This window comes from Homalodisca vitripennis, chromosome 3 (assembly GCF_021130785.1).
Source record: "Homalodisca vitripennis isolate AUS2020 chromosome 3, UT_GWSS_2.1, whole genome shotgun sequence".
Classification (NCBI taxonomy): domain Eukaryota; kingdom Metazoa; phylum Arthropoda; class Insecta; order Hemiptera; family Cicadellidae; genus Homalodisca; species Homalodisca vitripennis.
Genome location: NC_060209.1, coordinates 181,660,636 through 181,686,264, shown reverse-complemented (window position 1 = coordinate 181,686,264; position 25,629 = coordinate 181,660,636). Strand labels below are relative to the sequence as shown.

The 25,629-nt window shown below is 34.9% G+C and overlaps 1 protein-coding gene across 1 annotated transcript in view; it reads right to left on the bottom strand.

Annotated features, from left to right (window-relative positions):
* The window catches only part of LOC124358499 (protein O-mannosyl-transferase Tmtc3-like), a 70,610-nt gene that overhangs the window by 301 nt on the left and 44,680 nt on the right, over nt 1-25,629 (bottom strand). The window lies entirely within an intron of this gene.

Below are 25,629 nucleotides of genomic sequence, written 5' to 3'. Positions count from 1 at the left end.
CGACTCTTTCCTCTCAAGTAGCTGATAACGAAATTGAGTGCCCGTGCAGTTTAAGAACATCCAAATTACATAACCAGGTAACCCATTATTAGACATAAAGTAAATTATATTTACTGTTTATTAATACAAGTGAATAACAAAAAGTGACGAGTTCGTATAAAGATGGGAGGTTGCCTTGTGGACACTCTGTTCATCTTTAAAGGGAGGTGGAAATAAAATATACTGTATACTTTGAATTCATTTATGAGTATCAGATTTAAACTGCCTGGTATATTATGTGCTCGGTTATTCCATTTTAATTTTAAACTAGTAAATTTAAATGATTCTAATTATACATTGTTTGTTAACTGTTTCAAGATTAGTAATATTTTTAATTAATTACCTATGGATTTTTAATTTCTCAATTTTTGGGAACAGAACATGAATTTTTAAGTCCTGCAATCTACACCTTATTTGTTTTCAATGTAAAGTCATTAAATTTTTTTTCAGTTCAAATTTTTAAATACCAATTATACAGTTATTACGATACGTAACTGACAGACGATAATCCAAGGTAAACATTTTTAAACTGCCATCTTTATATCTGAAAAGAGTATAGTATATAATGTAAGTTTAAACTCTCCTAGGTTTACTTGAGAACACCACTCTTAAAACGATCACTTACAGATGATTTCTCAAATATTCAAAATTGACGGGAGAGAAAATGGCATGTTTTAAAAATGTTTCAAACTGACGAGTAGATAGATACTGTACTATAGCACGTTTTCGAACCATCCCAAACCGACGGGTCGAGAGATACTATACCACGTTTCCAAACCATTCCAAACTTACGGGTAGAGAGATACTATAACACGTTTCCAAACTATTACAAACTGACGAATAGAGGGAGACTAAAGCGCGTTTCCAAACTATCCTGAATTTACAGATAGAGGGAGACTATATCACGTTTACAAACTATTCCAAACTGAGGTGTAAAGAGATATACTATAGCACGTTTCCAAATTATCCCAAACTGACAGGTAGAGAAATAATCCCAAACTGACAGGTAGAGAAATACTACAGCTTGTTTCCAAAGTATTCCAAACTGACTGGTAGATAAATACTATAGCTCGTTTCCTAAGTATATTTCAAACTGACTGGTAGAGAGATACAATAGCACGGTTCCAAATTATTCCAAATTGACAGGTGGAGAAATTATCCCAAACTGACAAGTAGAGAAATACTATAGCTTGTTTCCAAAGTATCCCAAACTGACTGGTAGAAAGATACAATAGCACGGTTCCAAATTATTCCCAACTGACGGATAGAGAGACTATTGCATGTTTCCAAATTATCCTCAACTGAAGGTAGAGAAATACTATAGCTCGTTTCCAAAGTATTCCAAACTGACTGATAGAGAGATACAATAGCACGGTTTCAAATTATTCCAAACTGACGGATATAGAAATACTATAGCTCGTTTCCAAAGTATTCCAAACTGACTGGTAGAGATACAATAGCACGGTTCCAAATTATTCCAAACTGACGGACTATAGAACGTTCCAAACTATCCTGAATTTACGGATAGAGGGAGACTGTATCAGTTTACAGGTCATCCATCCAAAGATCTCTTTGACGTGTGTTATCCATGTGACATCTGCACTACTCTCCTGAGTAGCGTACATAGGATTGACAGCTAATAAGAGAGGGGAGGAAACAACCCCTATCGTACAGCCAATAGACGTGCTATTGTAAAGAGAAACAGTGGAGTCCGCCGTGTTCAAGATCGAGTGGAACCATTAGAGCAATGCTTCATAACTTTACGTAATAAAGAGGCCGTTACAACTTTATTACTTTACTATGAGACCTTTACAGAGAAGTTGAGATGTTATTGGATCAGCCTTGGGTTATATTGTATTGGACCATTCAATTATTCGACTGGACATATTACGAGTACGATTAAACCTCGCCAATATTAATTTAATATTTTACACGAATTATTATACACCAAACTTATCAACTACGATGTTATTAAATGCAATAAGGGTAAAAACTAAAGCGTATAATTTAACAATTGTAACGGAACCTGGAGTCAAACGCTGGCGCGGGCGTGGCGTCGGACCGATAATCCGATCAATGCTGTGTGGACTGTGTACGTTGCCTCATTTAGAATACATGCGCTTAAATCGGATCGGTTTTACCCGACCGAACAAAACGAGATTAAGTTTTATTGTAAGTTGTAATAATTATTTACTTTGATTACGAATTTTTGATTACGTTGCGTATAAATTATATCGCTGTTAATTTGGTGCAGTATAATCACAATAATCTGTACTGGTAATACCGGCATTAATTAATTATTTATGTTACATTTTCAGAAAAAAACGTAATATAAATGCGCACGTTTTAATGAACATACTGTGGAAACGAGAATTATCACGTATAGTTGGATTTAACAAATCCGAATTATACGTGGATTATAATAATGAACATATATGAAACGAGTAATGTACAGAATATTTAGTAAAAATCTAGTTATCTCCTCAGAATATCAGAAATTAGGAAAAATTTATCTCTATTCAAAGACTATATAAAATATATACATATTTTCGGTGCACTATGTAAATACGAACTACGTGCACCTTACCCAGCTTTGCGTTTGAATATACAAGAAATTCCGTACTGTCTGAGAAGTATCTTGATTACTTCTCTTGAACGTCTGTATGTTTTCCATGATTGTTGCATGGCTCTTAAAAGGTTCAAGTTGCAGTGCTTTCATTTGGCATAAAATCATTTTAATAAAACCTTGTTGACAGATAGAAATAAAACGTTCACGAGTTTCTAAATGGCGACTGTTGTTGTTTCTCAACGATGCGTTTTTTCTTCTATCAGTTTTCTTTTGAAACAAAATTTAAAAACAGCCACTTCTTGGAACTAATTTAAAACATTTCCACAAATAATTTTGGTTGTATTGAATGGTCCTTTCTAAAATGCTACATTATTACTAAAATAGTAATTTTTAACAGCACTTACATCCAGTTTGAAACTAAGCAAGATAGTATCATACATTATGACATTTCTAAACTTAAGAATTCATCTGGTGACATGGGGTACAGTAACTTCTCAACACATTATATCGCCATGATTTTACCCTTTATTTTATTATTTCCAATAAATAACGGTATTACGTTTATAACAGTAGTCTGCTACAGAATAACGTACGCAGTTTTTGAATTTGTATGCATGCACACCAACTCAACTACCACCTAAGAGAACAACCGTTACTTTGATTGAACAGTGGTACCCAGATGACAGTCTTCCGACCGTCTCACAGAAGCCACTCTTTCTAAACACATTGCCCCTGTCTACTACGTTCAGAGGCTTTTGTGTAGTGTACTTTAGGAAGGTCCATGTAGTTTATACTCAAAGTAACAACAAAACGTCCAAATTTACGAATTTTGTATGAGCTATTTAATCAAAATAATGATTTTATTGAACCTGCAACTAAGAAGAGTTCCTTTTAAGCTCCACCGAGGAAAAAAATTAATGTTCCTAAGTAGGTTATTTAATAATGAGTTTTTTAATTAGCCAGCACCGTAAAAACAGCTCAAAAAATTGTATGTCTTCTATTTTTGGAACCCATATTTTGAAAAATTATACGTTATAACTGGATGAAAACAAAGAAATCTCATATTTAATACACGTTTCGAACTTGAACTGAACTATATTGATCTGAAAAGATTATTCAAATAGTTTTAAGATGTTTCTGAGTTATTCTTCTATATTTCCCAAGCGTACAACTTAACAGAATTCAATATTAACTCAGCTGACACTGGATAGAGTTTACTGAGTCCCAGAGATAGTACTGTCAGTCATGTACGAATGTTCTGATGCATCAAATTGTCGTCCGCCCTCGGAGGGTTAACGTTTTAAACTGCAGCCAATCAAGTATTGCCAGTTACCCCTTAGGATTCCAGACCCGATACGAGTTGCACGAGTGTTTTATAATGCAGATCATTATTCATCATTATCGATATGACTCAATCTTCATAATCGCTTTCGCGCGCACGCAAATATTAAATCCGTATTTCTTAGTACAACGTACAAGCCAAAATACGTAAGTGGGTTGGGTGACTTCTTGTAGGGTTCGTGTCGATAATTAAACAAAATAAATACTGTCAAAAATAATTATAAATACATATAGAAAAACAGTGCTTTATAGTTTTTGTATGAAAAATATTATACCATAATATTTTACAATTTTCATAGTGAAAAAGGACTGGTATATATCAAATTAACGTTATAATTACGTAAATTAATTAAAAGAAACCATCGGTTGTCATTATTTTGAACCTAGTTCTATAAAATTAGATAGTAAATTGCTAACATTTATGTTTTAAGTAAAAGAATAAGCCTTGCATAGATAGTAATATAGAAACATAAATTCCATTATTATATCAATAAAAGAAATGCTACAAAACCCTTTTGGAACATTCATCTACAGCATTTTTAGTCTGGGAGCCCAAAGCCGATTTTCTCTGTTTAACACCACAATCTTGGTTTTACGAAATAGATAAAAGAATTTCACCTACATTGTTTTGGTGAGAGTCCGCATGAAAGGACATCGAAAGGGTTTAAATAATGAAACGATAAGTATTGTCTCAGTTCATATGTTTTTAGCTGGACAAACTTAAAACCAACCGTAAGACTCGTAAACAGACGTTAGGACAGCATCGACGAAGACCGGCCATTTGGCTCAAAGTGGAACCTTTCAGTTTTATCTCGTCCGATAACGATGATAAACAGTGTTCCTTCTGATGATTATTTACTTATTTAGGCCTCTGTTATCCCTCTTATCTACATACCCAACACATTGTTTTAAGTGTTTTAGATTTGAAAACCCCCTTGAAACTTAATCCTTTCGATTTTCCCCATTTGGACCTCCACTAAAACTACCGCATCTTAACAATAGAATTCTTTCTTCGAGGGAATTCATTTATCGCTTTTGACGAAAAATAGGTTACGGGTCAATGAAAAACTACAATGTAAATTTACTCTGTTTATGACTGAATTATTTAAGTTTATTATTTAAAGTGTACTGTGTCAGTTTAAAGCGTTTCCTTCAATATGATAAAAGTGCACTATGTTTCTTATGTTTCATAATATCTTTACATGGAAAGCGTAATTAATCAACGAACAGTTCATTTAGTACAAATTATCTAAGGTACTCAGGGCGGCATTCAACACTTTCTTACTATTTAATATACAAGTGTAAATAAATGCCAAAAACACACAAAAATGAAAATTTAAAGCTATAGTTTAAACGCATTTATTACTTAAAATACCTGCGTTTTTTAAGTTCTAGACTAGGAAATGTAAGCACAAACTCATAAAATAATTTTCTTCTTCCTTTTTCCAGACAATACGTAATCGAAATTTACCGGCTACAAATGTTTAGTGACGTAAGAGGAAACAATACACAGCACACGTACAAGAGTCATCACTTCGACAAATCACTTACATTGCACTATTTAAACACAACCGAAATGGCTCCTACGACTCCTTGCCGGGTTGTTGAGTTAGTTTATTGTCTCTCCGCTATACAACACCATTTAGCCTAGAATACAATGGCGATCCCAACGCGCTCCACATTCCCGTTCCACCCCAGACAACCTCTACACTAAATATTTACTCAAGTCTCGATATCTTTTCTGCGGAAATACAAGAAACCTATGAACTATTATATCATCTTGCGTTGACCAAATCATTTACTGTATTTGAACGAATCCAAAACGAGTCGTTCACCTAGAATTGAAAGAACCAGAGTTTAAAACCAATTTTCACTCGTAATTACATTTGCGTTGTTTAATTGTGCACTTCCTTAGAAAGATTAATATTAAGTATCACAATTAAAGAAATTTTATTTCAGTATGGAACACCAACGGAAGGAGAGTATTTCGTAGGGTTTTTACATCAAGAAACTAAAAACCGGCATTTTCCGGGATTTATTATGATGAATCTCCGGGGAACGTTCTACGGACTAGGGTATCGTTTCGAAATTTAACGCGAGAGATTCAACAGGGAAGTGTCCGGCTTGCTTTGTGTAATAATAAAATAGGATGCCAGAGAAAGAGGATTATGTACTTGCCACTGCACAGCGCATTTTTACCAAGTTCCTCTTTTATAATTGTTTAAGGCGGCACAAAAATAAACATTTTCTAAATTGAAACGGCACCAGTAACAATTACTGTCAATAGAACGCGCTTTTCTTAAGAGGTTAAATTTTATTAAGTATCTTGCAGATCTTTAGAATTGTGGCAAGTTGGAAAACAGGAGCTACGACCGTATAATCGGACAAACCATAAAGAGCACAAAATATCCACGTAATTCGTGAGCTTGTGGATTAGATCTTTCGGTGTTTAGCAAATTGAGTTTTTGCTTGACTGCAATGCTAATGAAGCGTGGTGTTTAGCAGACTGAGCTTCGCCGGCAGCTTGGGTCTATATTTACTCCTATAGATCCCTTGTTATCCTTAGCTCCAACAATGTATTTCCCTCTTCAGATCCTTAGGGTTCCCAATACTGTACCTTCTGAAGAGGAACCTCAGTGTTCTTCGATAATCGTAATAAGGACTCGAGGTAACATTTCGACCAAATGTTTTAAGACGTCAAGAATTTGACAAAAGATCACAGGCTTTACTATGAATTTACGCTGCACAAAGACTTCCTTTGCAGCCAGCCCGTATATAGAGCAATTTATTTTTGGTTGGGAAAATATTTTATCAATTTTAAATTGACAACTCATTAGATAACTTCCCTAAAGGCAGAACAGATAGGATATGTTTACCACCACTAGGAATTAGAGGCATTCAAAGTATGATCACGACCAAATCTAGTGATAATATATATAATATAAATTGGTTTAACAATTTTTTGTAATAACTCTTTCATGAGGAAATTTATATGTTTAATTAAAAATATGTTATTCCCTTCAGTTATCAATGTAAAGAAAGTAAAAAGATTTTTAATAAGGAAGATTTTTTTATTTCTTGGTAGAGTATACTAGAGATGGATAGATAATACTAGAGATATTAGCGTATTTATCTTCGTTTTATGCGAGGTGATTATTTTAAGTTGGGCGATTAGGAAAGAAGCGAGGGCTGGCTCAAAGCAATTACCAGAGATAAGCGATAGATAAGCGAAGCGCACAGGCATCAACATGCCGCCCAGACTGTTGGCTCCGCCTGCAACCCCCTGGCCACTACAAGGAGGTATATCACTTTGCCTTGACATTAGAGGTGTGTTAAAAGGATACTTCTCAAGTATAAGTACTCTCCAGTAACGGTTACAATATTTGCCGTTACAGCGGTACGCTCCAAACTACTGGTTTTTTTGTACCCGCCAGATACTGGATACAGGAGTAACATTGAATACAGAGGACTTGTAAAAGTTACTGTACTCTTGGCGAATATTACAATATCAAGTTAGTTAATGAGATACCTATCCAAAATATCTGAGACTGTATTGCTTTGAACAAAATTAGAATAGACTAATATTAATCTTGTTACAGTATAGAAGGACCAGTTCAACGTTTCTAGCCTTATAAAATCCTTATAAATCTATTGCAAAAACAAAACAGTTAATCGTTTTTGGCATAGGAATGTGTACAACCTTCTTGAATGTTGCAAAAATAAAATAGAATCTAAATAATCATGTTTAAAAACAAAATTTAACAAAATAAATTATATATTTTAGGAAACACTACTGTAAACAATACAAACAAATAATACACACTCATTTTCACATTGATATAATCATGCATTATAGTTAAGTTTCAAACATTATTTATTTACAAGCCATAATACATAATATGACTTCTGGAGAAAATGTAGGTCCTAAGTGCCATTTTGTACAATTTTGCTTTTTCTCTGTTAAATATTTTAAATCCTAGGGCCAACGCAGTGCTAAATCAACTATGTACCCGAACTATTCCAATTAGTTGCTAAAATCTCCAACAGAACGCGCTGGTTTTATGTGCGGAGGGTATGGCAGTGCTAATAGATCTAAGTGCCATAACTAATAATAGTTGCATCAGCTTTTGTTTTTAACGTTATTGTTTACTGAAATTGCTGCTTATAAGTTGTTTATGATGTGTGATGATAATATACATGAAAGTAAATATAGCCAAGAAGAAAGTGGGGGTGAAACATTTACAGCAAAACAACAAATAGCTAGATTAAGTTGGAAAGCATATATTTCTCAAAAGAATAAGAAGGGGTTTCTAGCAAAGAATCCACTTGCCGTTAAGGTTAGTTGATTTTGTTTTCTATGTCAACTTGTAGTTTTAGCATTACAAAATGAACTTTCTGAATTAAATATGTAATGCAAACAATATAATTTATTGTTTAACGCGTAACAAATAGATAATATTTATACGTAAATAATCTAGATGTACGACTACGCGTAGTTTTCAAATAGCTTCAACTGTATTTATTTTTTCAGGTACCCTGAAATGTAACAACAGTCGTAAGGAAGGAGGGTTGGTGACATAAAATATAAACTACTTATGACTTATCACAAGCTTGATCTAAATCAGGAAGGGTGATCTGTAATCGAAGTCCTTCCAGTACAAAGACGACGCCAAGGGTGCTATGACGATGATACATCACATAGTAAAAGGCAGTCAACAGTAAGTTAGGGAACTGGAATTTTAATAAGATATACATTTCTAAATATTTTTGGTATTTGATCGAAGAAAGTTTAACTTAGAGCAAAAAAGAAAAACTCTGAAGATGTTATTTGTAAGGACAACCGTCGTAGTCCCATAAAGTTCACATACACTGGAAGTGACAGGCAGGCTGCAAAAACCCATATCAATTCATTCCCAAGAGATGTCAGCCATTATTCACGTACAATATCTGCAAGGGAATACCTTAGCCAGGGCTTAAACAAGAGCCAACTCTGTCCCTCTTTTAAGGAACAGTATCCCAATACTTATGTCAACCATAAGTTATATCGGAAAGCCTAAACAATCATTTACAAAATCAAGGAGTACCACATTGTAAACTGTGTCATTACCTAAACTTACAGTCGTCTATGATGAATGATCCAATTCTGTAGACACAAGCTAACATTCAACATCAGCTTCACCATAGGATAGCTGAAAAGGTCATGAGCCAGTTAAAAAATGACACATTAATCAGCACGCTACCTGATAGCCAAACATGCAACATTGTAATGGATTTGGAAAGAGTGTTTTCATTACCTAACTTGACACACAGCAGCATGTACTATTTAAAGACAAATGTCATGTTAAAACTTTAATATTCATGTAACTGACACAAATGATGGTATGATGTGCCTATGGGAGAAAACCGGATGGCTTCTTGTATCTTGGATGGAATAAATTTAGACTTGTATAAGTAGATTAAATACAAGTTTCTAGTAGGCACAGTTTCTCTATAGCTGATTGTGGCTTTGCTCTAGTTGAAAAAGAGCTAAATTAGGTAAAATGCAAACCATTAAAGATGTTAAAAAGATGAGTGTTTAACAAAGACCTTCTAAACCCTTTCGTGTGCTAAACATGCCAGATAAGTTCTTTGACTTCGACAAATTGGCTAAACAGTTTATCAACATAGCTAAACTGGAGATTTCCATGCTTTCTTGCATAAAATCCATAAAAAAACCAGAGATCGTGTTGTACAAAAGGTATTTAACGACCTATGCAGTTGGGCAAAGTGCAATGTTCTTAGAAAGGGCAAAACAGTGGAGAACATTACAAAGGGGAACTAGAAACGTTACAAGAGACCGTCATATTGACGGCTGCCAAAAAGACCTCCGTAAAATGCTTGAGTATGTTGACGAAAACAACAAATACTTTTGTCGTAAAATAAGCCAATAACAAAGCAAGTATTCTATATAAACACTTTTATTTAAGTAACATGTCATATGTATTTAAGTTATTATGGCATTTGGGTATATTATCTTGAAACACATGTTGGCCTTATGTATGTCTGGAATATGATGCATTCAAGTAATTTAGGCTAAGCTATTGAATACATTACTACAACTTTGTAAACTGTTGCATACTAGAAAGATGAGAAAAAATGTTTTTAAATTTATACCGTACTTTTTATATTTAAATAAATAATTCAGTTGTTATTGTTTTCCATAAATTTATGTTTTGGTACTCAATACCTCTAGCTTTTTCAGCCTTTATATAAGGAAAATAGGAAAATATATAACTGTATATTTTAATGTACGAATTACTCAGCACTGCAGATGTACATGTAAGAATTCAATTGGTTAAAGATGGTATGTATTCGAACTTCATCTTCACAACCATGAAAGTGATGTTAGCTTTTACAATTTCTTGTAGCTTGCACATGTACCCGGTGGTACTTCCATTAATCGAGTACAAAATGTACTCGTACTGTACTGTTTTAGAATCATGAACCATGTTCAAGTTACCTTTACTACTAAAAATGACCGAGTACTTAGTACCAGGAACGCCGGTAATCATGTAAAGTAAAGTATCTGTATCGTACCTGTACCGGGTACTTTCCACCTCAGTGCCCATTCCAATCCCGGTTGAGCTGTAAAATCGAGCGGCCGGGGTTAACCAACACTTAGCCCACGGTGAATTAGGTTACTTCCACCCACGAGCGGGCAAAAGGATGTACAACAGCGGACGGAATCCATCCCAGAATAGCGTTTGTACACATCAAGGACGGTTAGTGTTAAATTGGTTAACACAAAGATCAGCAACCAAAATCTTTCTTAATCATTACAAAAAGTTATTCCAACCTAAAAGCGATTACACCATCAAATCATATGCCGTATATTCAATGCGCTCTGGGTTTCATACACGAAGTTATTATTAGGCTACGTCTGTTTTATGCAACCATTTCGAAATGAACTATGCATTTTCCATGTTTTACATTAAAACATGGAAAAAATATGTGTAAACATGGTACATACCAGAAACGTTTTTTGCAATGGCATTAAGAAAAACGTGAAGTTTTAAAGGGGTCTGATGTTTTTATAATCTGTTTAGTATTAATACTTAACTAAATACTGGCTGAGGTACTTATGTGTAAATTGTACTGGTACAGCTTGCAACAGCTCAAATATTGTGTTAACTAGGAGAAACATTGGATTAAGTTCATCAGGGGTTTACATTAACAAGCGTTCGGTTTACCATTCAGCGCTCAGGAAAAGATGGTGACATGAATGAAGGATGTGTCTTAAAAGGATTAGGTTTAAGTTGACATAACATAATTTATCATTATACGCTATAAATTAACGACCTGACCAGGAGGCTACGTTACTCGGTTGTCAAGTTGATCAGGTAGGTTACAAGTTAACAAAAGAATAATATTACTAGGCGATTAAGTTCATCCAAACTTTAAATTGACAACACGTTAAGTTTTAATGGAAAAGACATTTTTCCATTAAAAATGTCTTTTAATTCAAAGCAGAAAACGTTAAGTTTTCTATGGTACTAAGTTGAACGGGGGCATCGTTAGCCAGTAGGTAAGTTAATCAGGCGATTAACTTAACAACGAAATGATTTCATCAAGTCAGGAGATCAATCTTGGGGTCCATGATGTTTTCTAAAGGGTGTAAAGGTTTTGCCTAAGAGTGATGTTTTCACTCATGCAAGCGACCCGTACTCCGAAGAATTCAGTAGATTAATTGTTCTGCGTCATCCAGCATCCTATCGAAGACTCCTTGGCCACGTCAACGCTACCAGAACCAACATCGTCCTCTCATTGGTGGTTGATATCTTTAACATATAACAAGATATGTCCGGAGATACTTATAGAAGGTTGGGAAATTACAATAATTTTATTTCGCTTTGTTACGATCATGCAAGTGGGGGTTAAGATATTTCGATCAAAGATATTTAATGTCCGCGGGAGGTGCAAGATCTGAAGATTAGATTAGATTGCTAAGGCCAGTTCTAGGAAGGATAAGATAAGATAGCGCGTTTGTCTGTATTCTGTGAAAACGGAAGGTTTCGCTCAGAAAAAAAAAGGATGGTGACATGAATTAAGAATATTTCTTGAAAAGATTAGGTTTTAGTAGACATAGTAGACATTTACCAAGTCGACCAGAAAATTGATTTACTCTTCTGTAATGCACTTTGGGTGAATCACATATGTTCGTGACTTTGTGTCATGAATCGATCGACACAATGAAAGCACACTTAGGTGGGAAGAGATCGGCATACGATAGTAGGGAGCCGGTGGGAGCGGTAGCGGCAGGCTGAGGGAGCATCGCGTGGGAGCTGCTGCATGTTCCCGGGTAATTATAGACAGGCCTTATCAATGTGCAAATACATCAGCCGAGCCACCCGGTGGCACTGCCTCTGCCCGCCCATTGTTTTCTCCCACTCCCTTCATTATTAATAGCAAACTGTCTTTTCAAGTCTTCCCTCTGATGATTACTGGAGTTGCGGTTGTCGGGGCGAATAAAACCGCTGCTGTGCTTCACACTGGCTCATAAATTCGTTTTCCTCTATGGCCAAAAAACATGACTACTACATGTAACATTCACTTTGTAACACTCACATATACAGCAAACATTTATACACAAAAAATACTATTTTCCTTTTTTTACCATTTTTGTGCGAATACACTTCATACACACAGGACTTTTTGACAATCAAAGGCCTGTACGATCTATGTTACAGAAAGTAACAATGATCCAGTTTGGTGATTAAAAAAGTTTTAAACAGTACAAAGTTTGTTAATAATACATATAACTACAATGGGTGTTGTTTGAATGTCCTAGAATGTTTAATTTCCTAAATAATTGTATTACAATTGTAGAACAAATAATGAATTTGTAGAGTTAAATTATGTGTTATACGTTATGAGCACTATGAACTACATTATAATTTGTAGTATTCTTTTTGTAAATACCTACCTATAACACAAGACAATGTTCATTTTTACTTGGACAAAATATAATTTGACATATAAACCGAATTTGATGGGTAGTCTAAATCAATAAAGTAGAAAATATAAACAGGCAGTAAACGTATGAATTATAACTCGATTAATGATTTACCAGAAGGGTAACTGCAAGTATATAAGCTTGTTAAAATCCATATACGTTATATGGTGAATTAAATTCACGTCGATGTTTTTATACTATAAAATATGCACACTGGATCAATGATAGGTGTTTCGAAGTCTCAATAATTTTAAAACCACGTTACAGCCGAGATAGCGTGCATTCAATAAATCAAAGTGGTTTTGTAAGGCGAGAAAAATTTGTTAAGGCAGAAATTTCATTACTTGCCAGAGCTGTCGTCACTAAACAAAGCGAATTTGTTTGAGGTGTAACATTTCTTTGCGGGTCTGTTTACTTAGCCACCCGCCACTCAGACCTAAATACGGTACGTGTCACTTCACGTGGAACTCGATCCTCCTTCAACACTCTACTTTCTCGTATACACAAAAATGGCCCAGAAACTAAATTCTAATTGTAACAAGTATATTTTAAACTTCTAGGATTTTCATGTTAATAGTTTCCAATACATTTACCTCCAACATTTTACCTTACAAATTGAGCAAAGAAACGTAACAAAGAATGTTGTTTGTTCAGAATTAAACAATAATTTCTTTCACTAACTAGAAGCGCTGACGTGGGAATAGGGAAAATCACTAAATAAGTTACTACTCAAGAATTCCCACGCAGAGTAACGAGGAGTTAATAGGCAAACTCCTTTTAAACACTGTCATAGACAAGTGATCTACGGAACCGCTTATCCGGGCCCGCTCTGAATCACTGAATGCATAAATTTAACCCCTAAGAGCCTAGAGCACAGCCTTGTGTACATAGCAGTATTTACTACATCAATCTGGGCCGACACAGGTTAAGGGCCTGTGAAACGGACTACTGAAGAGGTAAAGTGAAACAAATTTGCATGACGTAAAATCTACGGAATACGTATATAATTCCATGATATCTGATTAAGAAGATTTCAGTAATTGCTTTGATAACACGATGTAACACAGCCATAAAATCTGACTGCATATTTCTGAGATATCATGAATATTTTTATACAATTTCCTGCTCATTATTTCAGTATTATATGATAGCTATTAGTATTTTATAATTTTAAACATTTTGATGTTAGGGAGCACAACTTTACTACTAAACTGTAGGATATTGATAAGATTGCTCCTATAATAATTTTCACTCTAGCATTTATTTTTGTACCCATGTTATCATGTACTTTTTACTAGCTGGCTACGCACATACAGCTGATTGCAGATAAGTTTTGACCCCTTAGTATTAGGGCTGGTAACGTCCCCTGAGCTGTCCCCTGAGTCGATCCCCACTTGGGCTTCTCTCGTGCTTTGTAATAGATTAGTCCGATCTCTTTATCGAGGTATCTGCCTTTTGTTCCCCTCGCCACCGTCGCCACCAATTTTTAAATGGGCGGCTAAAAATTTAAATGTAAAGCCCTATTAACTGACACCTCATTTGGAAGGTCTTGATAAAAGAAGAACAGTGGAAACTATAGTTTTCTATCTCAACCCAGTTTATCAGTTATTCTATCTCACACTGTATTTGCAACTGGGTTACACACAGAAAATTTGGGTTACATTAAGAGTTCTTTTGTATTTAATTTTTTGCCGTATTAAAATTAAAAGAATTCGCCACTCATGCTATATGTGTTGGTAATAAGCAAATAGTGACAATAATTATTAGACTATCTTCCGTTTTAAACAATACTAACAGAATAAAATACAAGATTTTGAAACTTAATTACAAACTAACCTTAAAAAAGCTAGCCTACTTAACAAATAACATCAATATTTAGCTTGCTCTGTCAAATAAATATATATGACGTTCTGTCAAATAAAAATTTAGTTCTTTAAGCTACAACTAAAAAGAACAAAACAATACAGCTACACGATTTAAATAACAATGTAAAAAAGTTTTACTTAGGTAATTATATGTAATTATGTAATTTTATATTTTAGTAAAAGGTTTCTATTATATAACTAAGACAGCCTCTGTTGATAAAGCTGTAGGAACAATACGGAATCGACCTCGTTAGAAACTTGTAAAGTAACTACCTTTAACGTGTAGTTTAAAACCGCAATAAAATGCGTTAATTTATATTACGAGTTAATTGAAAAATAACTGCCGTCTCACAGAGACTGGTGGCTGTTCAGACGAACGAGCAAATCTCGTCTGCCGAGTCGGATTGTCTGGCAGTTGGCACATTCGGTTGAGAAGACGCGCCCCGTCTGGTCTCGGTTAAATGTCAAATCCTTTTCAATTAGTTTGTAATATAAATTAATGATCTTTCTTTATGATTTCCTAATACTATTACATCAATAACAAGTAATAAAACAACAAAGACCAGTTCTGTGCTTAGTATTTAATGCCAGTGGGATGGTTTTTAGGGTATTAATAAATAAAAATACTATTATTTGTGATTTTAATGACAGTCCAAAAAAGGTGTACATGTAAATTAATAAAGAATGGATTAATATTTGTCTAGAGGTATAAGGAGTGCAGCTCTAAAAGGCACGGCACAATTTGTTTAATCTAATGTAGATTAAACAATAACACTCAACAAAAATCTAAGTTAAGACCTGGATGAATTGAAACTAACTTATATCCAATTTAATCTTTATTATATCTCCTTAAGCCCATGCACCATAATCAAACTCGGTGTTCTTCGTACATCATTGAAGTTTCATATACAACTTAAAGTGTACAGTTCAGTTGGTTTTTCAGATATCTTCGTAGAGACAGACAGGTAGAAATGAAACTTTCCCAGCCCCCTCTCCATAAGAGATAGGCTTCTCTAAAGCTCAGCCAATTACCTAATACATAAAACAGTAATGTAAAGATAAACTAAAGTGTTTTAAAGAATTATGAGTGTCAACACTTATAATTATCCCAAGCATTTTTAAAGTTTTTACCCATAACACGACGCGTAGGCTACCATAATTTACTAATATGCACTTGCGCTAAAATTAACTCAAAAAATCAATTTTAAAGATTGTTAAATATGTCATTCTTGTATCTCACAAACTAATATATTTGAACTATGAAATGTATTCGATTATCCCATCAATACGAGATAACATCGGGAAAGTCCGTGTCACGTTTCACAGAGCAGCCGCCCTTTAAAGATGGATTGAGTAGAGGTCACGTGTCAAGGTACTGAATTACTTGTAATCGATGAGAAATTGCAGGTAAAGTTTTAAACCGTGACATACAGAGCTCACAGAAAGTTCGATGTGGTGTCGTTGTCATATAGTAACCATGCGATTCATATATCGTTAAAGTTTCAAATGTTATCTTCTTCTATATTAAACATACTAACTGTTAGACATCTCTCATTGAACTTGATCTCTATTTTTACATGAATTCGTCTGTGAATGAAGCAAGCAAGGATGGTGAATACAATAATAATACTAATAGAAATGCAAGTAGCCCTTCAGCTGTTTTAGTTAAACACTGCTGGAAATTAACATATTTGGGCTGTATTTAAAAAAGGAATAATTGCACTAAGCTTGAGTTTAGCATTTTGAATTCTTAAGCATCATAGAAATAATCTGACTAAAAATAATTTTAAGCGTAGCATAGTGTGTTTGTGGCGAAAATAATGTTGAATGTGGAAGTTTGTTCTGTTAAGACATTTAAATGTTTTAAGCGTTTCAATGAAGCACTTAATTCTTCTTTCTCTAATAAATAATATTAAGTATCTTAGATCGTTAAAATAAAAAAACAAAAATAAAAAATGTATTAATTGTAATAAGGGTTAAAAACATTGCAATTTATGTGTAATGTTTAAAATATGGAAGTAACATACAATATAGGGACAGACAGGTTAAACATTTTTTCTTCGCTTCGTTATTCGAGTTATGATTTGTTAGTAGAATTCGAGTTACAGAGGTAAACTGTAAATAATAGAGATTATATTTCAAACAATGCCGGTTCGATTCTATTAAAATTATGGAGTACCGTGAAATATTTAAAATTATCCACCTTTTCCCACTTAACGAGATTTTCTTAAGCGTTCATAATAACATTCGACTCAACGAGGATTTCGAGCTATCGAGAATAAATTATATATATATATATATATATATATATATATATATATATATATATATATATATATATATATATATAGAATGATGGTAACTGAATAAAAGATCCCTCACAACAAAGATAATACTGTAAATTATTTGCATAAACTGTGCAGTGCGGTATGTTATATGCATAGCGGTATGTATTTATACATAATATATTATTAATAGTTAATTTTATGTATTACAAAAACTGTTTATAAATACAAATTTACGCTTTCAAGGAATATAATTTCAATGATATATATAAGTTAATTAAAAAAGGGTTTTGAATCTCTTAAACAGATATTTTTAATTGTGAACTCGTAATATTTAAATTTAAACCATTGTAAATCTTTAAATGCACAGTTTACCTGACTGGAACAGATAACAGATAAGGCTACTCTTAAGAATAAGAAAACAATTAAAATATACACTTAAACTTGTTTAGTCACCCAGTTACAGGTACAAAAGAAGTTTACTTCTTAATATAATTCCAAAGTTAAATTCCCCGACAAGATCCCAGCGATATCTCCATATATCTTGCAAGTACTTGCGTAATACCAGCCATTCCTTCCTTTTGAGATAAGTATAGAATTCCTTTCTTGCTAGCGTCAACTTTTCAGACCAGCATTTCCTCATTGAACATAAGTTTGGACTCTACGTAACAAAATTCAACATATACTCAGTATCTTACAAATTACATAATAATCTATTTAAATTAGTTACTTAAATATGTCTAATATTTTAAATTCAAACAAGTTCTCTCCTTGCTATAATTAGTCACGAATTAACCTGAAATCTTTGATGGTTGATAATAAACCCTCTTGAGCACTAATACAGCTAAAATCCCCAAAATTGATTATGGGAACTGGCGTGCCATCAATGCTCTTTACATTATAATTATTAAAAGCAGAAAATATATTTTGGAAACTGGACGTTCCGTCAACGTTCTTGCCACTAAAGTATAATAAGCATTATAAGATGTAACGATGGTTACAAATACTGTATTATATATGTTATTTTTTAAGTATCTAACATATTTTATAATAAAAGCCTACACAAACATACACGCATAAAGAAATTGTATTGGTGTTAGGATATGTTTACCAATAAATGTATGGTAATTTGTAAATGTGTTTTTTGTAATTGAGTCCATAATAAGGTCCGTTAGGTCCGGATCCTTTATACTCCTATATATATATATATATATATATATATATATATATAGGATAAATAAATATATATATATATAGGATAAATAAATATATATATATAAAAATATATAATTCTTACGACAAATTATACACGAGATAATTCCTAACAGATTTGTAAAAATATGAAAACCAATCAGAATATCAAATTAAAAACATTGAGTTTTATGCGTGATGTTTATTACATCTCTGTTGTTCCTTTCACCTTTGATATTGTAAAAAGAACGGAACAAACTTAGTCGAATTATGACTATAATATAGTACCCACGTGATATCCTGACTGGTTAAGGGGCTAGAAAATCCAACAAGTAATTTAAATAACACAACTTTTGAAAAGTTCATAGTAAATAATCAATGGAATATACTGAAATATACAGCGAGTTAAACTGGAGCGCTTCCAGGCCTCAGTAGTGCCGAGTTCTGTGTAGTCACTAGTCACTGATAAGGTCTTGTTTTGGAACACCAATTATACACGCAACGTCTTACTGGCGTGCGGGTTTGCACCTGTAAATCAGTCTAGTGAAGACTTCAGAACTTAGCTCAACAATGTTCACGTTCTTTTACCAAGACAATTCTCGATTCTGTTTTCGTGGGTTATCTGAAATACAATGTATAAATTAAAAACCTCTAAATTGTAATGTTGTGTTATGAATTTACTTAGCAGTGGCATTAAATTTACAATTAATACAGTAGTTTATATGGGGTAGTCTCAAATCAGCTTTACTTCGGCGTCGATGATCAGAAACGGAAAACCAATCTATGATGGGTATTGCACGTCCCCTAAATCCATCAGCGACCCATCCAGCGATTTACTTGTTATTATCAGCAACGTTTGACAATTTAAACTGATTTCATTCATAGCAATTTCTTTCGAAGACTTACATATTACTTTAGGTTGATCGGTAACCAGTTATAGAACAGCCGAGGCGATTATCAAAGAGACTAGGAAAGGACTAGTTCTGATAACACTTTTCTGGTATTAGGTTACTGAAAAACCAATAACGTAGTGGAGTAAGCCAGTTGGTGTTCTGGTTGGGGGGGAGGGGTAGGGAACATAAGATCAGATTATCAAATAGATTGATACATATTTTATCAAAATAGAAACGCACCTGTATAGGCTTGCTTCTGGAAAAAATCAAACAAACCCAACTTATTCGTCGTTTTCCGTTATCATTCAATATAAGTAGTACAATATATAAAAGTAGACAACTGGTCTAAATATAACATTGCATGAGTTAGTTAAATGTTTACACGCTACGTGTAAATAACCCCAAACATGTAGATATAGTCGGACTAGGCTCACTTGCAACGTAATAACGTCAGTTCAGTAACGACATGATGCTAATACCGAGCGTGGGTCGGCTGTTAACATGTAACTGGAACTTAATACCAATTTACCACGTTATTTTGGTAATAAGTTATTGATACATAACGGCATTTCCCATCTCTAATACAGACTGTTCTGGAAATTACAGTGACAGCGCCTCTTGTGATCTTATAGCTGTAAATGGGGGGATGTGTTGAGTGGGGGGGGGGGTGATTTTTCCGTCCAATCAGCGTTGTTGGAGAGCTCGGAGGGCGCGCACTAGCTGCCATATCCTGGGATTAAAATCAAACATGCAAACTGTTGTTCTCCACGAAATGGATGCATCAGTTATGTTAAAATCAATGTGTGCAATTTGCATTCATGCAGATTGAACGGCGTAATAAACATCTCCAGGAGAGTTCAATCATAATCTGGGCTCGGGCTGTTTTGTTCAGTTCTGCCATTTACTCTAGAAGCTCTTTATTGGATAGTACTCCCCCCATTCAGTGTGGTGGAAATTGTACCTGGGCATGTAGTACCTCTATCCATAGTACTAGTTTGTAGAGGAAAGACATTCTTGTTGTATTAAACGTTTCACAAACACTACTAGTATATGTTCAGAGTGCCATCAAATACGTAACTTCCTTCTAATAGTGTTCAAAAACATATTCAGAAAACACGTTTCGAATTGTATAACATTTGACCGAGTAGTTTTGGCAATAAACCTGTCCACTGTTAGTTACCAATTGTTTATGGTGGCGCAATTATTTTCATTGACAACTGGCAGACACATGGTACAGTCGGCATTTATTTTCCCGCCGCTATGGAATTTTTTGCATCCAGTCTGTATATACTGTTTAAACACTTCTTCTTTACTAAGATAATCTGAAACTATGGAAGTAGCGCGAAGGTCCTTTCAGGATTTAAGTGCCATTTCTCAGCTTCTTGGCCTAAGATAAGAAAAAGCGTAATCTGAATGACAGTAATCGAAGAAATCACAAATATTAACTATAATAATAACTGTTGTTTTGTATGTTATAACGAAAATCTGAAAATATAAAATTTAAGTTGTAATAATAGTACAAGAGCTTAATTTGCACAAAGTTGTTGATATGTCAAGCCTTTAATGGTTGCCATGTTAATGTGAAGTTTCAACTTACTTACACTCGACTAGATATCGAAATAGGGGTCTTTTTCGTTTAAGGGCCAGCACCTTACAAACATACTATACCTGACTGACAGTGCATTTAATCGTTTTTCTGGTGTTATTAGTTCGTAGGGCAGTAGTCCAGGTACTACTTTTAGTATAAACTCGTCTTATCTTATCAGTGATAAACGCGTGCCGCTTATCTTATGCCCGTAATGAAACCTGCGTTAGTTCTGTCTGAGTTTTGGGTTCAATAAAGCGTGGTGAGTTGATCTGGACTTGGACTTTGCAAGCTCGAGTTATTTATTATTTTTTTTTTTCTGAAAGAGCAAGCAGCGCAAAGCGGGCAAGCATCGCGTGATCTGAGTTTTGAATAGGCAAGCTAGGGTCTTTTGTGCTGGCCCTTAAACGAAAAAGACCCCGAAATAGTTATAACGACACAATAAATATCTGGAAATATAGGTTTTACAATGGTTTAATTTAATATCACTAGTAAATTATTACACATTTTCCTATATTAACTTTAATCTTGCGAGGCAATCCAAGATTGCGAGGCTTTTTAGAATCCATGATTTCTCTATTAGGAAACTTCAATCCTTTTGTGATGTTGCCTGATGATGGAATCATTGATGCAGAAGGGCTTCATAAGAATAAAATTAATATTGGAAAATATGTATCCATTTACTTGGAATAATAAATTAAACTTTTTCCAATATTCCAAGGTTTTTCATTTTAAAACAGTGTCTTATTCTAGATGGGGGTCATAACTTGAATAAATATGTTCTATTCATGTAAAAGTCCAACATTTTAGATGATTTAATTTAATATTCTGATGACGAAATTAACAAAATTACTATGAGTTAAGATAAAAATCAGATCTAGTTTTTACTGAGTGGAGTGTTTATAATTTTAGTGGAGATTTCGGAAAATATTATAAATTTTCTGGAAATAGTCTCAAGTGTCTGAACTCTCTGAATACTGCTAAATAGTCTGGACATCCTGTACCACAGTAAATAGTCTCAACCATGCCAGGTTAGACATGAAGAGAAGTTGTGTACGCTCACAATTGCTGTTATATTAGATCCACAATTTTTCAGAAATCCTGTTAAGATATGATTTCACAGATCCCTATGAAATGATAGCGCGGATGATAAATTGCATTTCTGAGCGTATAACACAACCACTCCCACCATTGGTGTTTTCTCTACTTTGATTAAAAACGTCTCATACACTGTGAGTTCTTTTACATATGCAGTGGCACGCTTGACTGTAAAACAAACTTGACGGCCGTGTGTGATCCAATATAAAAAACACGTATTCACGTATTGTAGTGTAGGGTAATCCAGCAAGAGCAATATTGTAAACCAAAATACCAATCACTTAAGTCAGTTATTTATTTTTCATAAATTGCCGCTTGCCGCAGTATTGCAAATAAAAGTGGACATCAGCACTGCTTGTAATCAAGCATCGCCATTTCGTTTTTTCTGCAGTAGTTAAACAAATTGAATAACTACAGAGAGGACGCAATTTATTTCAACTCGTTGTTTCTTTCGGTGCATCCACCATGAAAATCAATCGTTCAGGTTTTAGCATTATTTGTAAATAAATCACATATAGTAGTGAAATACGCTCTTCAAATGCTTTCTCTGTTGTACTGGATTGCTACGGAAATTTGTGACCCCCAGATATCTTTCTTCCTCTCAAAAATCTACATTTTACCTTCATCGTGTCTGTTTATTTTTATGGCAAAATGTAAAAAAAAAACTCTAGCTTTTAATTATGAAAAGACACACGGATTTGGTTTTCTTCTGAGACGTTACGAGTACGCAAGAGCTCTCACTGCTTGATTATACGTTTACATAGATCTTTCCTACCTCATTGGTAGTTTGTTTTAATTTGAGAATTGATAAATTAGGACACGAGATAATTTTCAGTAACTTCGCAACGGTTTACTAGTCTTACAAGGTAGAAGTAAAATTATATCTGGTGAGACAATCCAACAACTTAATAAGTATAACTTATTAATTAAACTAAACCAAAAATTTAATTTCTTTATACTGTAACCATTATTTTAAATATTAAAACTAATTTGAATTGATTCCGATTCTATCGTTCCTATCTTGTTAAATGGAGATTCATCTCTAGGATTTGATATCCCATCACTAGGCCAACCTTGGACTATTCATTTCCAAAACTTGTTAATGAAAATATAGGTATACTTTCCAAAATTAAATCACTGACCAGGTTGAATTTTAATTTATTAATTACACAGCGTTATTTATTATAAAATATGTCTCCTGAGAAACTAACCGGCTTACAAGCCAGAACGACGAGACTTAAGTTGCTGGTTACAGATCATATTATTGCACTTTTAACTCATTCCATTCTATTTCCGGTACTTTGGTATTATCCGCAAGACTTTCGAAAGATTTTTTGGTGTCTGTTAAACAAATTCTGAATAACATTTTAAACAATATAACCAAAATTTCTTTGTATCAACTTAACTAACTATTATAATTTATTTAACAAAACCTCCATTAAAACGTCAAAATCACATTTACGTAGTCTGACCATGGAGATATGTTGTGTATTTCCACAAATTTATTTGCAAATATGGACATTTTTTTAACAAACTAATAATTATAAACGAAAAATTGCCTTAATCAATTAACGAAAAATACTCAAATTTACACAGAAACACACTATAGTGTTGACGATTTACATGATAATACAAGAATTAGCTCTCCAGAAAGCAGTTTGCAATTTTCGTACAGCAAACTGTGTAAAGGAACAGTTTTAAACAAATCGTTCAGAGCTCTCGATGTCTCCGGGCCTCGCACACATTGGCCCATCGATAAGTGATGGATCTTCACCGCAGGGATTCATTCCATATATCACGCACTGTGTTTGCTAGAATTATTGCTCTGGAACCCACAGATCCAAAATATTGGTATCAATGACATTTTCCGATCTGTGGCACGATTTATGGACTTTAAAGTTGTTGCCATGGCAACATATACGCGCGATATTATGCATAACGTCATCCATAACGATGACAAAATATCTTCCGCCGTCTTGGCCAATCACGAAACGTAATTTACTGTTGATTATTTACTGAGCAGCCGGCAATCAGAGCCGGCATGATTGCTGTGGACCCTGGGACCCACAATATAATATCGGCCCCCACACGGTGTGACCGCCACCACGCGCAACGATGGACACAATTTCCAGCCAACTGGTTGTGACGTCCGCTTGCGTGTAATATGATTGCGGCCGTTGATTGACAATCAAACCGTGACTAATTGTCAAGTGCTGTTACAGCATCACTACATAATATCGACCCCCACACGGTGTGACCGCCACTACGCGCAACGATGGACACAATTTCCAGCCAACTGGTTGTGATGTCCGCTTGCGTGTAATATGATTGCGGCCGTTGATTGACAATCAAACCGTGACTAATTGTCAAGTGCTGTTACAGCATCACTACATAATATCGACCCCCACACGGTGTGACCGCCACCACGCGCAACGATGGACACAATTTCCAGCCAACTGGTTGTGACGTCCGCTTGCGTGTAATATGATTGCGGCCGTTGATTGACAATCAAACCGTGACTAATTGTCAAGTGCTGTTGCAGCATCACTACATAATATCGACCCCCACACGGTGTGACCGCCACCACGCGCAACGATGGACACAATGTACAGTCAACTGGTTGTGACGTCGCTTACGTGTAATGTGATTGTGGCCGGTGATTGACAATCAAACCGTGACTAATTGTACGTGCTGTGACAGCATCACACTACATAATATCGGCCCCCACACTAACTGACCACCACCACGCGTAACGATGGACACAATGTACAGTCAACTGGTTGTGACGTCCGCTTACTTGTAATATGATTGCGGCCGTTGATTGACAATCAAACCGTGACTAATTGTCAAGTGCTGTTACAGCATCACTACATAATATCGACCCCCACACGGTGTGACCGCCACCACGCGCAACGATGGACACAATTTCCAGTCAACTGGTTGTGACGTCCGCTTGCGTTGTAATATGATTGCGGCCGGTGATTGACAATCAAACCGTGACTAATTGTCAAGTGCTGTTGCAGCATCACTACATAATATCGGCCCCCACATACTAACTGACCACCACCACGCGCAACGATGGACACAATGTACAGTCAACTGGTTGTGACGTCGCTTACGTGTAATGTGATTGTGGCCGGTGATTGACAATCAAACCGTGACTAATTGCGACGTAGTGTGACAGCATCACTGATAATATCGGCCCCACACTAACTGACCACCACCACGCGCAACGATGGACACAATGTACAGTCAACTGGTTGTGACGTCGCTTACGTGTAATGTGATTGTGGCCGGTGATTGTCAATCCAATCGTGACTAATTATGACATGTTGTGACAGCATTACTGATAATATCAGTCCCACACTAACTGACCACTACCACGTGCAACGATAAACACAATGTACAGTCAACTGGTTGTGACGTCGCTTACGTGTAACGTGATTGTGGCCGGTGATTGACAATCAAACCGTGACTAATTACGACGTAGCGTGACAGCATCACTGATAATATCGGCCACATACTAACTGACCACCACCACGCGCAACGATGGACACAATGTACAGTCAACTGGTTGTGACGTCGCTTACGTGTAACGTGATTGTGGCCGGTGATTGACAATCAAACCGTGACTAATTGCGACGTGCTGTGACAGCATCACTAGTGTGATATTTATTTGTTCTACGGCTGTCAATTCGCAATCACATGGATAGTGAAAGATCACATTTTACCAGGAAGAAAGCATGCTAGATTTTGATTTTTTTCATCTAA